Source organism: Tachypleus tridentatus, chromosome 8, assembly GCF_004210375.1.
Source record: "Tachypleus tridentatus isolate NWPU-2018 chromosome 8, ASM421037v1, whole genome shotgun sequence".
NCBI classification, from domain to species: domain Eukaryota; kingdom Metazoa; phylum Arthropoda; class Merostomata; order Xiphosura; family Limulidae; genus Tachypleus; species Tachypleus tridentatus.
The window spans coordinates 55,204,888-55,221,684 of NC_134832.1; the positions used below are offsets into that span (position 1 = coordinate 55,204,888).

General features: G+C 35.4%; 1 long non-coding RNA gene across 1 annotated transcript in view; it reads right to left on the reverse strand.

Moving 5' to 3' along the window:
• Positions 1–412: 412 nt before the first annotated feature.
• LOC143224156 (uncharacterized) overlaps positions 413–16,797 on the reverse strand; it is a 29,806-nt gene continuing 13,421 nt past the window's right edge. Inside the window, exons 2-3 of the long non-coding RNA XR_013013237.1 lie at positions 7,112–7,280; positions 413–489 (exon numbers count right to left, since the gene is read on the reverse strand). This is a non-coding gene — a long non-coding RNA (uncharacterized LOC143224156). The remainder of the gene's footprint in view (positions 490–7,111; positions 7,281–16,797) is intronic.

Below are 16,797 nucleotides of genomic sequence, written 5' to 3' on the forward strand. Positions count from 1 at the left end.
TATTTGTCTCAGAAACAACAATATTTTCATGTCCAGCAACAACAATATGTCCATCAGCCAACGTTTGTGTAATTATAAATGGCACTTGTACTCGATAAACTTTGTCTTGTCTGGGATCTCTCTAAACCTTATTATTTGTCTCAGCAACAACAACGTATTAATATTTCCATTAAACAACATGTAATCAGAGTTTTGGTTAGTACGAATAAAATCAGATTTTTAAAACATTTATTTTTTCCACCCAACAGTTTAGTGTGGATGTTCCAACACATTTATAAAACACTATATTTTGAATAATTTTAGAAAACAAATTGTTTTACCTATTTGATAAAATGTTTGACGACGAATTCTTATCTTAATACGATGTTTGAAGTTCACAGCTTCGTCACAGTAAACATCGTCGTATACAGTTCTGTCCTCTCTGTCGACGGTGCATCATGACAGTAGTCCTGCATCTCTGTTTCTATTGAACAAGGCTCAGTCGTACGACTGTAATATCCAAAGATTATTTAGTGTTGAATCTATGTTTTCAGATTCGTATGCTAAAACAGAAGGTATTTTAACAAGTTTATGTTTTATTGAATTTCGATGAAAATTTATGCTAAACCGTTACACACTTCATTGTGGCGTAAATTACAAGTTTCCAGATAGATATGAAACATTCATTCTGCTAAGCAGGTGTTTCAATATTGTTTTATAATGACAATTTTGAGTATTTTCTTAGCAAGTGGTTGTTGAAAAATGAACTAATTCTTTCGTTTCTCATAACTCTCCTTTAACCCAGAAAGCAAATATGTCATGAAGCTAAACGATTTGGTTTGATTTTGTTGACTCTGTAGAAGTGCGAGAGATTTTCGATTTCGAGTAGATCAAACGTGTACTTTCTCGAGGCAGTCAATGTCTTGTTTTGTCCATTTTGTTTTATAGGAATTTCATGTGCTCGAAGATGTTTATTTCTTCCGAAATGCTGCATAAAAGGCCTAGTTATGATGTGATAGAAACTGATTTATACATACGTAGAAAAGACGATAGTTCAAAATAGTGTTTCTTTCATTAATCTACAGTTTCAATTATTATTTTCTCTGTAAGAGTTAAAAAAAAACATAAAATTGTGTCGAGTTTTAAATTTCAATTCTAAACAAGTTTTTCTTTGTATTTCAAATATAAATAAATTTATTTTATATGTAAACTAATTACATTCAGAAAGTTTAACCGATCGAAAATTTAAACCGTAATTATCTTTGTTAGGGTTAAACGGTAAGTTTTAAATTTAAGGAACAAACACATTATATTAATTTGCATCAGTTATGTAAATTTTGCTTTTACTACGTTCACTTATTATTTTTTAACTTTTAATTATTTTCTTAAAGTAATGTATTTAAATCTAGCAAATTAATTGTATAATGAAGAATTGTAGAAAAAATTCTAATACAAAATTGAAATCGAAAGTTATACAACTTCTCTACATAAAACTGATTACTAAATTTCGTTTGTCTTTAAAATAAGAATAATTCAATTTCAAACAAACATATATCGCTTCCTTTAACCAACGTAGCATTCGTTAATTATAAATGACAATTAGAACTCTCTCTTTCGCTGTCACTAGAAGCTTACACATTACTGAAATAAAAGTAAATGAGAAACTTGGAAGCAATTTTCTCTTTCAAAACAAAAGAAATTATGGTAATCATAAGAATTATTTCTAAGTACGGAGATCTATCTGTTTTATTGTCATTAATTTAGAAATTCTAGCATAATTTCTTCCGTAAGAATAACTACGTATCATATAGTTTCTAAATCTACGACTTCCATATTTTTGAAAGTGTTTGTTTGTTTGAATTTCGCGCAAAGATACACGAGGGTTACATGCGCTAATTTAGTCGTCCCTGAATTAGGAGAGCAAGACAAGAGGAAAGGCAGCTAGTCATCACCACCTACCACCAACTCTTGGGCTACTCTTTAACCAACGAATAGTGCGATTGACCGTCACATTATAACGCCCACACGGCTGAAATGGCGAGCATGTTTGGCGCGACGGGGATGCGAACCCGCGACCCTCAGATTACGAGTCGCACGCCTTAACGCGCTTGGCCATGCCGGGCCTATCCACAGTCACTATGACAACTGAAAATCAAAGAAGCAAATCAACAATAGTCAGTATTCAGAAATTTAAAACTCATCCAATGAAACAGAGAAACTAAAACAGCGCACAGCTTCGCAGTGCAATTTTCTTATAACTGGTTATTTTGGGTGTTATGAAAATGTGGGCGTTGTCACTGTAAGTCGTTGAGAAAAACAAAGTGTAATTACGACGCTTAAATGTTTCGTTTGAAATGTGCTGTTTTAAATTAATCACATAGTTATACATTGGGCTCTCTGTGCTCTGCCCACCAAGGGTATCGAAACCCAGTTTTTTGCGTCGTACATCCGAAGACATACCGTTGTGCCACTGGGGGGGGGGTTGTTTGAGATGTGAAAGAATAACACGAATCTTGAAAATGAAATATACTTCAATAACCTGACTCCAAACTTTAAGGCCCAGCATGGCCAGCTTGTTAAGGCGTGTGGGCGTAATAATGTTACGATCAATCCCACTATTCGTTGGTAAAAGAGTAGCCCAAGAGTTTATGGAGGGTGGTGATGACTAGCTGCCTTCCCTCAAGTCGTACACTGCTGAATTAGGGACGGCTAGCGCAGATAGCCCTCGTGTAGCTTTGCGCGAAATTCAAAATTAAAACGAACCAAACTTTAAAATATTTAAGAAAATAACATGACGTCAAGATATTTTGAACAAAGCCTTCGTTAAATAAACACTTTCAGTGTTTCTGAGAAATAATGTTGTAACAGAAGTTAAAGGAGAGCCCTCCAGGTAGGAATCTTTCAAAACTTAATATAACGGGTTGAATGAGGTATTGTTTGCCATGACAATGTTCATTCATTTTAAAATTTCTCAGGCTACGAAACTTCGTTGTTATTGGCTTTTGAATACACAAATTGTGTCGATTTACCAATCAAACACACAAACTATGGTGACTTGGTTAGTAATAGGTTTAAGATCAGTGAAGTAATTAAACGAATGACAAGAATAAACAAATAAGTCTAGGAACTAAAACAGAAAACCGTCAAAGGAGTTCGATTTGTCAGAATTTCGTTTTGCTGTTAACAATATTCATGAGTGGAGATTTCTGCCTGATAATTTGGAATAAATTTCATACGAACTCGTTCAGTTGTTAAGTCACTCTGTAGAAGTTCATAAGTGTGTATGTTTGACTTTAAAGCAAAGTCATAATTGACTGTCTTTTATATCTACCGTTTGGTTCTTTGTTGTTGTTGTTTTTGGAATTTCGCGCAAATATACACGAGTGTTATCAGCGCTAGCTGTCCATAATTTAGCGATGTAAGACTGGATGGAAGGCAGCTAGTCATCACTACCAACCGCTAACTCCTAGGCCACTCTTTTACCGACGAATAGTGGGATTGGCCGTAACATTATAACGCACACACGGCTGAAAGGCCGAGCATATTTAGCGCGACCGGATTCAACCCGCAACCCTCGGATTACTAGTTGAACGATTGAACACACTGGGCCATGTTGGTGCCTTTATACGGTGTCACACCTTAATTTGGTTTAAATAATATAATTCTGCCGGGCCCCCTAAACAGTCTGAGATATAAATAAATTAAACTTTTAATTCGGTACCTTTTGTATGGGCCCGGCATGGCCTAGTGTGTTCAGGCGTTCGACTCTAATCCGAGGTTCGCAGGTTCGAATCCCGGTTGCAGCAAACATGCTCGGCCTTTCAGCCGTGGGGCGTTAATAAAGTGACGGTCAATCCCAATATTCGTTGGTAAAAGAGTAGCCGAGTAGCCCAAGAGTTGGCGGTGGGTGGTGATGATTAACTGCTTTCCCTCTAGTCTTACACTGTTAAATTAGGGACGGCTAGCACAGATAGCCCTGGAGTAGCTTTGTGCGAAATTCAAAACAAACAAACAAACCCTTTTGTATGAACTGCGAAAAAGAAAATGGTCGTTAATAGATGCCAGTCTGTAAGGTTTTGTAAGCACAAAACACCACAAAAAAGATAATGAATTCATGAGGTTATTTAAAGATGAATTTCAACTGTTAATATCCTACAACACGATTTCTGCGACACAGAAAAATACTAGACACACTGCATTGTGGCATATTTCCTGATGAGTTGATGTTGCACTGGCCAATTCAGAGTATAGGAAAAAGTCACGTGCTTCCTCGAACCGCAATTTACGTGATATATAATGTTAGAATAGAAGACATGACACACCGTTTACTCATAGGTTACAGATATATAGAATAATGCGATCTCTAAGCTGCGTATTTCATCTGGATAGGCCTACAGCCGCCACTGACGACAAGTGAACTTTTACAGTAAAAATTTATTGGTGTGAAAAATATCTGGCTATCAGAGAGTTAAAGTTCACTCTCAATCCACGAGAATACGATTTATTTCGTATTTCGAAAAAAATCTGCCTTGACACGGGGACGGAAAGTTATATGTTCAGTCTATTGGATTAACTCGTATCTAGTAAGGGTAAGAAAAATGAAAGTTTATTCAGATTAAAAATGAAATATTGAACTAACATTTTTACCAATTATATCTTTGTCTTTGTTGGGAATGTAGGTATGTTGTTTAATTATGACATCCATATCTCATGTTTTAAGCTTGTAAAAGTTTTAAATATCGTTCGTTCTAGACTTACGTCACAAGTTTTTCCAATAGCCGTTTAGTTCACGAAAGCTAAAATTAGATAATTATTCTCAGATTTCTTTTTAATCTTTCCCTAAAAAGAAAAAAACACACCAAGTTTTATGTGGTTAAAAATCCACAATTCATAAGGTTTTCCTTAAAAATATAAAGAGAAACTCGCTTTTGTATGGTTAAATATCCATTATCCATAAGTTTTTCCTTTGAAAAACACGGTCTAGGTTGTATGTGGTTAAAAATCTACGATTCATAAGCTCACCAAACAAGAGTCTATAACAGCATCTACAAAAAACCTTAATGAGCATGTTTAACATGCTTAAACAAATATTACTAGTTTCAGGTTTTAAGAAAATAGTTACCCTAAGTGCCTTTATAGTCCAATGATAAATACATATCAAGGCTTCAAAAGCTTTGAACCATTTTTCTAGCAATACAAAATTTATAATCACAGAACTCAATGCAAAAACATTTTAAATAACACAATATTTACTTTCTTCATCAAAATAAATAGAAGTTTTGCTTATCTCAATTAATTGCACACGTTATTAAGTCTTGCAACAACAATATTTCCGTATTATTTGTCTCAGCAACAACAATATGTCCATTAACCAACGCAGCTTTGTGTAATTATAAATTGCATTTGAACCAGATATATTCTGTCTTGACTGGAATCTCTCTAAACCTTATTATTTGTCTCAGCAACAACAATATTTCCGTATTATTTGTCTCAGCAACAACAATATTTCCGTATTATTTGTCCCAGCAACAACAATATGTCCATCAGCCAACGCAGCTTTGTGTAATTATAAATGGCACTTGTACTCGATAAACTCTGTCTTGTCTGGGATCTCTCTAAACTTTATTATTTGTCTCAGCAACAACAATATTTCCGTATTATTTGTCTCAGAAACAACAATATGTCCATCAACCAACGCAGCTTTGTGTAATTATAAATGGCACTTGTACTCGATAAATTCTGTCTTGTCTGGGATCTCTCTAAACCTTATTATTTGTCTCAGCAACAACAATATTTCCGTATTATTTGTCTCAGAAACAACAATATGTCCATCAACCAACACAGGTTTGTGTAATTATAAATGACACTTCTACTCGATAAATTCTGTCTTGTCTGGGATCTCTCTAAACCTTATTATTTGTCTCAGCAACAACAATATTTCAGTATTATTTGTCCCAGCAACAACAATATGTCCATTAATCAACGCAGCTTTGTGTAATTATAAATTGCATTTGAACCAGATATATTCTGTCTTGACTGGGAACTCTCTAAACCTTATTATTTGTCTCAGCAACAACAATATTTCCGTATTATTTGTCCCAGCAACAACAATATGTCCATCAGCCAACGCAGCTTTGTGTAATTATAAATGGCACTTGTACTCGATAAACTCTGTCTTGTCTGGGATCTCTCTAAACTTTATTATTTGTCTCAGCAACAACAATATTTCCGTATCATTTGTCTCAGAAACAACAATATGTCCATCAACCAACGCAGATTTGTGTAATTATAAATGGCACTTGTACTCGATAAATTCTGTCTTGTCTGGGATCTCTCTAAACCTTATTATTTGTCTCAGCAACAACAATATTTCCGTATTATTTGTCTCAGAAACAACAATATGTCCATCAACCAACACAGGTTTGTGTAATTATAAATGACACTTCTACTCGATAAATTCTGTCTTGTCTGGGATCTCTCTAAACCTTATTATTTGTCTCAGCAACAACAATATTTCAGTATTATTTGTCCCAGCAACAACAATATGTCCATTAATCAACGCAGCTTTGTGTAATTATAAATTGCATTTGAACCAGATATATTCTGTCTTGACTGGGAACTCTCTAAACCTTATTATTTTTCTCAACAACAACATTTCCGTATTATTTGTCCCAGCAACAACAATATGTCCATTAACCAACGCAGGTTTGTGTAATTCTAAATTACACTTGAACCAGATAAATTCGGTCTTGACTGGGATCTCTCTAAACCGTATTATTTGTCTCAGCAACAACAATATTTCCGTATTATTTGTCTCAGCAACAACAATATTTCCGTATTATTTGTCCCAGCAACAACAATATGTCCATCAGCCAACGCAGGTTTGTGTAATTATAAATGGCACTTGTACTCGATAAATTCTGTCTTGTCTGGGATCTCTCTAAACCTTATTATTTGTCTCAGCAACAACAATATTTCCATTAAACAACATGTAATCAGAAGTTTTAGTTAGTACGAATAAAATCAGATTATTAAAACATTTATTTTTTCCACCCAATAGTTTAGTGTTGATGTTCCAACACATTTATAAAACACTATATTTTGAATAATTTTAGAAAACAAATTGTTTTACCTTTTTGATAAAATCTTTGACGACGAATTCTTATCTTAATACTATGTTTGAAGTTCACAGCATCGTCACAGTAAACATCGTCGTATACAGTCCTGTCATCTCTGTCGACGGTGCATCGTGACAGTAGTCCTGCATCTCTGTTTTTATTGAACAAGGCTCAGTCGTACGACTGTAATATCCAAAGATTATTTAGTGTTGAATTTATGTTTTCAGATTCGTATGCTAAACAGAAGGTATTTTAACAAGTTTATGTTTTATTGAATTTCGATGAAAATTTATGCTAAACCGTTACACCCTTCATTGTGGCATAGATTACAAGTTTCCAGATAGATATGAAACATTCATTCTGCTAAGCAGGTGTTTCAATACTGTTTTATAATGACAATTTTGAGTATTTTCTTAGCAAGTGGTTGTTGAAAAATGAACTAATTCTTTCGTTTCTCATAACTCTCCTTTAACCCAGAAAGCAAATATGTCATGAAGCTAAACGATTTGGTTTGATTTTGTTGACTCTGTAGAAGTGCGAGAGATTTTCGATTTCGAGTAGATCAAATGTGTACTTTCTCGATGCAGTAAATGTTTTGTTTTGTCCATTGGTCTTATAGGAATTTCATGTGCTCGAAGATGTTTATTTCTTCCGAAATACTGCATAAAAGGCCTAGTTATGATGTGATAGAAACTGATTTATACATACGTAGAAAAGACGATAGTTTAAAATCGTGTTTCTTTCATTAATCTACAGTTTCAATTATTATTTTCTCTGTAAGAGTTTAAAAAAAACCATAAAATTGTGTCGAGTTTTAAATTTCAATTCTAAACAAGTTTTTCTTTTTATTTCAAATATAAATAAATTTATTTTATATGTAAACTAATTACCTTCAGAAAGTTTAACCGATCGAAAATTTAAACCGTAATTATCTTTGTTAGGGTTAAACGGTAAGTTTTAAATTTAAGGAACAAACACATTATATTAATTTGCATCAGTTATGTAAATTTTGCTTTTACTACGTTCACTTATTATTTTTTAACTTTTAGTTATTTTCTTAAAGTAATGTATTTAAATCTAGCAAATTAATTGTATAATGAAGAATTGTAGAAAAAATTCTAATACAAAATTGAAATCGAAAGTTATACAACTTCTCTACATAAAAACTGATTACTAAATTTCGTTTGTCTTTAAAATAAGAATAATTCAATTTCAAACAAACATATATCGCTTCCTTTAACCAACGTAGCATTCGTTAATTATAAATGACAATTAGAACTCTCTCTTTCGCTGTCACTAGAAGCTTACACATTACTGAAATAAAAGTAAATGAGAAACTTGGAAGCAATTTTCTCTTTCAAAACAAAAGAAATTATGGTATTCATAAGAATTATTTCTAAGTACGGAGATCTATCTATTTTTATTGTCATTAATTTAGGAAATTCTAGCATAATTTCTTCCGTAAGAATAACTACGTATCATATAGTTTCTAAATCTACGACTTCCATATTTTTGAAAGTGTTTGTTTGTTTGAATTTCGCGCAAAGCTACACGAGGGTTACCTGCGCTAATTTAGTCGTCCCTGAATTAGGAGAGCAAGACAAGAGGAAAGGCAGCTGGTCATCACCACCTACCACCAACTCTTGGGCTACTCTTTAACCAACGAATTGTGCGATTGACCGTCACATTATAACGCCCACACGGCTGAAATGGCGAGCATGTTTGGCGCGACGGGGATGCGAACCCGCGACCCTCAGATTACGAGTCGCACGCCTTAACGCGCTTGGCCATGCCGGGCCTATCCACTGTCACTATGACAACTGAAAATCAAAGAAGCAAATCAACAATAGTCAGTATTCAGAAATTTAAAACTCATCCAATGAAACAGATAAACTAATACAGCGCACAGCTTAGCAGTGCAATTTTCTTATAACTGGTTATTTTGGGTGTTATGAAAATGTGGGCGTTGTCACTGTAAGTCGTTGAGAAAAACAAAGTGTAATTACGACGCTTAAATGTTTCGTTTGAAATGTGCTGTTTTAAATTAATCACAAAGTTATACAATGGGCTCTCTGTGCTCTGCCCACCAAGGGTATCGAAACCCAGTTTTTAGCGTCGTACATCCGGAGACATACCGTTGTGCCACTGGGGAGGGGAAGCTCGTTTGAGATGTGAAAGAATAACACGAATCTTGAAAATGAAATATACTTCAATAACCTGACTCCAAACTTTAAGGCCCAGCATGGCTAGCTTGTTAAGGCGTGTGGGCGTAATAATGTTACGATCAATCCCACTATTCGTTGGTAAAAGAGTAGCCCAAGAGTTTGTGGAGGGTGGTGGTGACTAGCTGCCTTCCCTCAAGTCGTACACTGCTAAATTAGGGACGGCTAGCGCGGATAGCCCTCGTGTAGCTTTGCGCGAAATTCAAAACAAAACAAACTAAACTTTAAAATATTTAAGAAAATAACATGACGTCAAGATACTTTGAACAAAGCCTTCGTTAAATAAACACTTTCAGTGTTTCTGAGAAATAATGTTGTAACAGAAGTTAAAGGAGAGCCCTCCAGGTAGGAATCTTTCAAAACTTAATATAACGGGTTGAATGAGGTATTGTTTGCCATGACAATGTTCATTCATTTTAAGAATTTCTCGGGCTACGAAACTTCGTTGTTATTGGCTTTTGAATACACAAATTGTGTCGATTTACCAATCAAACACACAAACTATGGTGACTTGGTTAGTAATAGGTTTAAGATCAGTGAAGTAATTAAACGAATGACAAGAATAAACAAATAAGTCTAGGAACTAAAACAGAAAACCGTCAAAGGAGTTCGATTTGTCAGAATTTCGTTTTGCTGTTAACAATATTCATGAGTGGAGATTTCTGTCTGATAATTTGGAATAAATTTCATACGAACTCGTTCAGTTGTTAAGTCACTCTGTAGAAGTCCATATGAGTGCATGTTTGACTTTAAAGCAAAGTCATAATAGACTGTCTTTTTATATCTACCGTTTGGTTCTTTGTTGTTGTTGTTTTTTGGAATTTCGCGCAAATATACACGAGTGTTTTCAGCGCTAGCTGTCCATAATCTAGCGATGTAAGACTGGATGGAAGGCAGCTAGTCATCACTACCAACCGCTGACTTTAGGCCACTCTTTACCGACGAATAGTGGGATTGACCATCACATTATAACGGCCCCACGGCTGAAAGGGTAAGCATGTTTGGTGTTACGGAGATTTGAACCCGCGATCCTCAGATTACGAGTCGAGAGCCTTAACCACCTGGTCATGCCAGTGCCTGTTAAAAAACGCACAAGTGAGTTCGTAAACACGACACTGTCCCATCGAGGGACAAAAGTCAACAAAAGATTTCTAAGAGAAGAAATAACTCCACCTAGTTTATCTTAGACGACATTCTGATAATGTTTTACTTCTAGTAACCTTCATTCATTATTCAACGTTTTGCCTAACTAAGAGGTAGATTTAAAAGTAACTTATTATACTGAAGGACTCTCAATGGAAAGACTGTAAAAATTTATTTATCATTTCTTAAGACTTAGAGCAACAAACAATAAAATATCTGCTGTTCATTGCTGAGCAAAATGACAAAATAACAAACCCATAATGTAGTGTGTGTTTTTCCCTCTTTCTGACTTTAGTTAGAACATATTTTTGTACCAATTCCACTAATAAACCTTAGTCTAACGAAAGGTTTGTTTCTTGTTTTTTTTAATTTTCAAGCAAAGCTACTCGAGAGCTATCTGCGCTAGCCGTCCCTAATTTACCAGTATAAGTCTAGAGGGAAAGCAGCTAGTCATCACCACCTACCGCCAACTCTTGGGCTACTCTTTTACCAACGAATAGTGGAATTGACCGTCACTTATAACGCCCCCACGGTTGAAATGGCGAACATGTTTGGTGCGACCGGGATTCGAACCCGCGACCCTTATATATATACACACATTCAATATTAATTTTGTTGCCAAGAGGCTATCTGTTAAACATACAGAAACATCAAACTACCAAGAACCAGCAAGTATTTTTTGTTGTCGTTGCCCTTAAACATACACACTTACGGTGAACATTTTTTTTTCTTTACCTCGAAACATTCCACCAAGTAAAATTTAAGTGTAATAGAAAATCGTGGATGTTATAAAGAATGAAACTGATCAGATATGTAATATTACAAAATAAATAACCTCATGAAGACGATAAAAGCATATATTTTATGATACACATCACTCAGCGCAGCTGTCTTACACTTTAGTATTGAACTAATTTTGTGATGTTCACTTGTGATATCGAAGAGCAGAAACAAACAAAGATGACGTTTCTATTTTTCAACGATTCTCTCGCACGTGTGTCGGTCCCCTTCTGGTATAGGGGTAAGTTTTTGGAGTTACAGCGCTAAAATCAGGGGTTCGATTCCAGTCGGTAGGCTCAGAAGATAGCCCAATGTGGCTTTGCTAGACTATAAACACACACACACTATTCTTGGTCCCCCGCTGGTACAACGGTAAGTTCATGGAGTTACAACGCTAAAACCAGAGGTTCGATTCTAGTCGGTGGGCGCAGAAGATAGCCCAATGTGGCTTTGCTAGACGAAAACACACATATTCTTATGTCTCTCAATCTATAATGTTGAAAGAAATGTATAATCAATTTAACCTCAAGGTAATTAACAAATGAATCCAAAATTCCTCGAGAACACACTTCTCGAAGTGTAAAAAGTTTTAATTTACTCAAAAACTGATAACTTATCTGGCGAATGCTTTAAATATTCCATTCCATAAAATTCAACATAGTTAATCTGGTAACTGTCCGTAATCCATGTATGGTAAACACAAATATATACAAATACTTATACTGACACCGAATAGATGAGGCCTTGCACTTTGTTTGTTTGTTAAATTTATCGTTACAAAAGGTGTGTATGTGTATTTCTTATAGCAAAGTCGCATTGGGCTATCTGCTATGCCCACCGAGGGGAATGGAACCCCTGATTTTAGCGTTGTAAATCCATAGACTTACCGCTGTACTAGCGGGGGGCTCGTCACAAAAGAAATATTGGTTTGTTTTTGTAATTTCGCGCAAAGCTACTCGAGGGTTATCTGCGCTAGCGGTCCCCAATTTAGCAGTGTAAGAATAGAGGGAAGGCAGCTAGTCATCATCACCCACCGCCAACTCTTGGGCTACTCTTTTACTAACGGATAGTGGGATTGACCGTAACATTATAACGCCCTCACAGCTGAAAGGGCGAGCATGTTTTGTGGGACGGAGATCCGAACTCGCGACTCTCAGATTATGAGTCGAACGTCTTAACTCACCTGGCCATACCAGGCCTAGCTGTTGGCACTAGCTAGCCCTAATTTTGAAGTGATAATCCGGGGGGTGTTATAATGTAACGGTCCCTCCCACTATTCGTTGGTAAAAGAATAGCCCAAGAATTGGTGCTGGATGGTGATGACTAGCTGCTTTCCCTCTAGTCTTACATTGCGAAATTAGGGACGGCTAGCGCAGATAGCCCAAGTGCGCGAAATTCAAAACCAAACAGACTGTCCCTACTGTCAATTCTTGGAATAGTCCTTTTTTTTTTTTTTTAGATTATATAGTCAATACTATTGGCACGCACAGCTCAACGTGTGAATCGTGATTTTTTATTTTATTTTTGGCATTGTTCATTTTTTAGTTCAAAAATGTAATGGAGACCAGTGAATCTTTGTAGCAAAACGAAGTTATCAAACATGCTCCCCGTTAGTACAGCGGCATGTCTACAGATTTACAACGATAAAATCAGGGGTTTGATTCTCCTCGGTGAGCTCAGCAGATAGCCCGATGTAGCTTTGCTATGAGAAAGCACAGACATCAAACATTTAATGTGATAAAGCATCCATTTCACTTCACTGTAATACAGCGTTCTTAGGAATTTCACAGCTGAATTGTAATTTGCCGAAAAAAAACGAAAAAAGTGAGCAAAAAGTTCTGAATTTTTTGTTGTTAAATGCCATGGATTATTTGTTTGTTTCTCCGTCTTCAGTCTTACCTCTGGACCACTGATGGCTGTATTTTAAGTTAACAAACAAACTAATCAGGGCCGCAAAGAAAATTATAAACATGAACGAGAAGTGATTTAAGTTTTCATCGAATTCAAATACAGATTTGGTTACACTATGTAACACAAGTACACAACACTATGTAACACAAATACACAACACTATGTAACACAAGTACACAACACTATGTAACACAAATACACAACACTATGTAACACAAGTACACAACACTATGTAACACAAATACACAACACTATGTAACACAAGTGCATAACACTATGTAACACAAATACACAACACTATGTAACACAAGTACACAACACTATTTAACACAAGTACATAACACTGTGTAGCACAAATACATAACACTATATAACACAAATACATGACATTATGTAACACAACTACATAACATTATGTAACACATATTTTGTTCCTGAATTGTATGTGTTATTTCTTAATTGCTTATGTTGTAAAAGTACAGAAAATGGGCGTTATTGCCTTCAAACTTTGCTTTTGTGACCTGGATAATGAAATTTAGAAATTAACCTATTTTCTGTGTAAAAATGGACAAATTTGCACATTTTCATTTACATAAGGTCTGAATAAAACAACATATGAATCAAGATTTACATGTATTTATACTAAAGTTACACAAAAATGTTTAGAAGTGAGTAGTTTTTCGAGATTTGGGACTGTAATGTAAATCACTTTCACGTATCAGCCCCCAAATATAGTCTCCCATCATGTTTTCATTATACGCTCCCAGGTCAAAAAAGCAAAGTTTGAAGAGAAAAATAGGTCTTTTCCATTTACTTTAAACATAAGCAATTGGGAAATAACACTTTCTGTCCAGGAACAAGTAAAAGTAAAATTTTATCACATAGTGTAATCTCAATGTTTCTGTTTTTTATTTCATGTATATATATATCTTGTATTTTTTATATTTTTTATAGCAAAGCAACATCAGGCTATCTGCTGAGCCCACCGAGGGGAATCGAACCCTTGATTTTAGCGTTGTAAATCCCTAGACTTCCCGCTGTACCAGCGGGGAGGCAATCAATGTCTTGTATTTTTGCTGAAACGGGTTTTTAGCCACAAGAAAAATAAATGATGTTGTGTGTTTGATTTCTTATAATACCTCCTCTGCTAACCAACGGGAATCGAACCTTCGATTCTAACGTTGAAATCCGAAGTTTTACTGCTGCCCCACCAAGGGGCGTGTAAGTACGATGAACGACGTCTTGAAGGTTCTCGACTTTCTGGAAGCTTCACCTACAAAATTCTAAAACTTCGTTAACCAATTTTCATAAGGTTCTATTTAATATAACTTTTTTGATTACTTGTTATACTACAAGAAGACTTCGACTATGTATTCAAAGTATTGTCTCTTAAAAAATCACATTCGCGTGTGTAACAAGTAAAAAGCTAATGAGGACAAACACAGAGACTAAAAAGACTAATTTAACAAAAGGACTGAAATTAGACAAATTGAGACAAAAGTCGAGCGTTTTCGGCAGGTTCACGTTATTGTCTGGCATGAAAACTGGTCAGTAACCTCGAGTTGACTTTACGGGGTGTTAAAACTGTGTGGACTTTTCATTAAGATAATTTTTAAAATAATTTTTAATGTAGTTGCACATTTTATATAATATTGTAATTGACTTCAAATTATTTCTCAAATTTGTGGCATCTAGCTAAATTTTGTTCTTTGAGATGTTGGTTCTTCCTGTCTTTCTAGAGACAGTGTTGGTTCTTCCTATCTTTCTAGAGACAGTGTTGGTTCTTCCTACCTTTTTAGAGACAATGTTAATTCTTCCTATCTTTCTAGAGACAGTGTTGGTTCTTCCTATCTTTCTAGAGACAGTGTTGGTTCTTCCCGTATTTCTAGAGAAAATGTTGGTTCTTCCTATCTTTCTAGAGACAACGTTGATTCTTCCTATCTTTCTAGAAACAGTGTTGGTTCTTCCTATTTTTCTAGAGACAGTGTTGGTTCTTCCCATCTTTCTAGATACAGTGTTGGTTCTTCTTATCTTTCTACAAACAGTGTTGGTTCTTCCTATTTTTCTAGAGACAGTGTTGGTTCTTCCCGTCTTTCTAGATACAGTGTTGGTTCTTCTTATCTTTCTAGAGACAGTGTTGGTTCTTCTTATCTTTCTAGAGACAATGTTGGTTCTTCTTGTCTTTCTAGAGACAGTGTTGGTTCTTCCCGTCTTTCTAGATACAGTGTTGGTTCTTCTTATCTTTCTAGAGACAATGTTGGTTCTTCTTGTCTTTCTAGAGACAGTGTTGATTCTTCCCGTTTTTCTATAGACAATGTTGGTTCTTCCTGTCTTTCTAAAGACAATGTTGGTTCTTCCCGTCTTTCTAGAGACAATGTTGGTTCTTCCTATCTTTCTAGAGACAGTGTTGGTTCTTCCTACCTTTCTAGAGACAGTGTTGATTCTTTCTATCTTTCTAGAGACAGTGTTGGTTCTTCCCGTCTTTCTAGAGACAATGTTGGTTCTTCCTATCTTTCTAGAGACAGTGTGGTTCTTTCCATCTTTCTAGAGACAGTGTTGGTTCTTCCTATCTTTCTAAAAATAATGTTGGTTCTTTCTATCTTTCTAGAGATATTGTCGGTTCTTCCTATCTTTCTAGAGATATTGTCGGTTCTTCCTATCTTTCTAGAGATAATGTTGGTTCTTCTTATCTTTCTAGAGACAATGTTGGTTCTTCTTGTCTTTCTAGAGACAGTGTTGGTTCTTCTTATCTTTCTAGAGACAGTGTTGGTTCTTCCTATCTTTCTAAAAATAATGTTGGTTCTTTCTATCTTTCTAGAGATATTGTCGGTTCTTCCTATCTTTCTAGAGATATTGTCGGTTCTTCCTATCTTTCTAGAGATATTGTCGGTTCTTCCTATCTTTCTAGAGACAGTGTTGGTTCTTCCTGTCTGTCTAGAGACAGTGTTGGTTCTTTCTATCTTTCTAGAGATAATGTTTGTTCTTCCTATATTTCTAGAGACATTGTCGGTTCTTCCAATCTTTCTTGAGACAGTTTTCTCCTCGCGAAATCTTATTTGCTACAGAACAACAACAGAAGTAAAACTGATTTTCCGAAACGTTTCCAACAATGCGATGGTCAGCGTATTGCTCTTTTGTTTGCTTTGAATGTTCTTTAAACATCTGGATATCTCTCGGTTTCCACCTGTTTAACAGCCAAATTCATGATAACGAGACACCCACTTGGAGTAAAAATGTATTCTCATGACGGTCGGTATGGGTAGTAAAACTGTAATTAAAATAAATTCCAGAATAATATTTCGACTTTCTTAGGTCATCTCCAGGTTAAGAGAGTTTCCAATTGACCGTTACCGGGTATATGTCTCAGAAACAATAGCACGAACGTCTTGAAATACGATTTTAACAGCCAAATTATTCTATCGGTGCAATCAACGATCGCTCAGTTTTCTCTACTGACAAATTTTATTCATCACCTTGTTTAGCTATATTTTTGTTCATTGATTTTGTTCTTACGTCCAAAGCTAATGACAATCAGTTCTCTGGTCACTGCAGGATCTAAACTCCGATTGTTTTCATTATAAGCTTTCAAAGTTACCACCGAGCTAGAGGATACCTAGCTAAACTCACAAACCACGCATGACAAA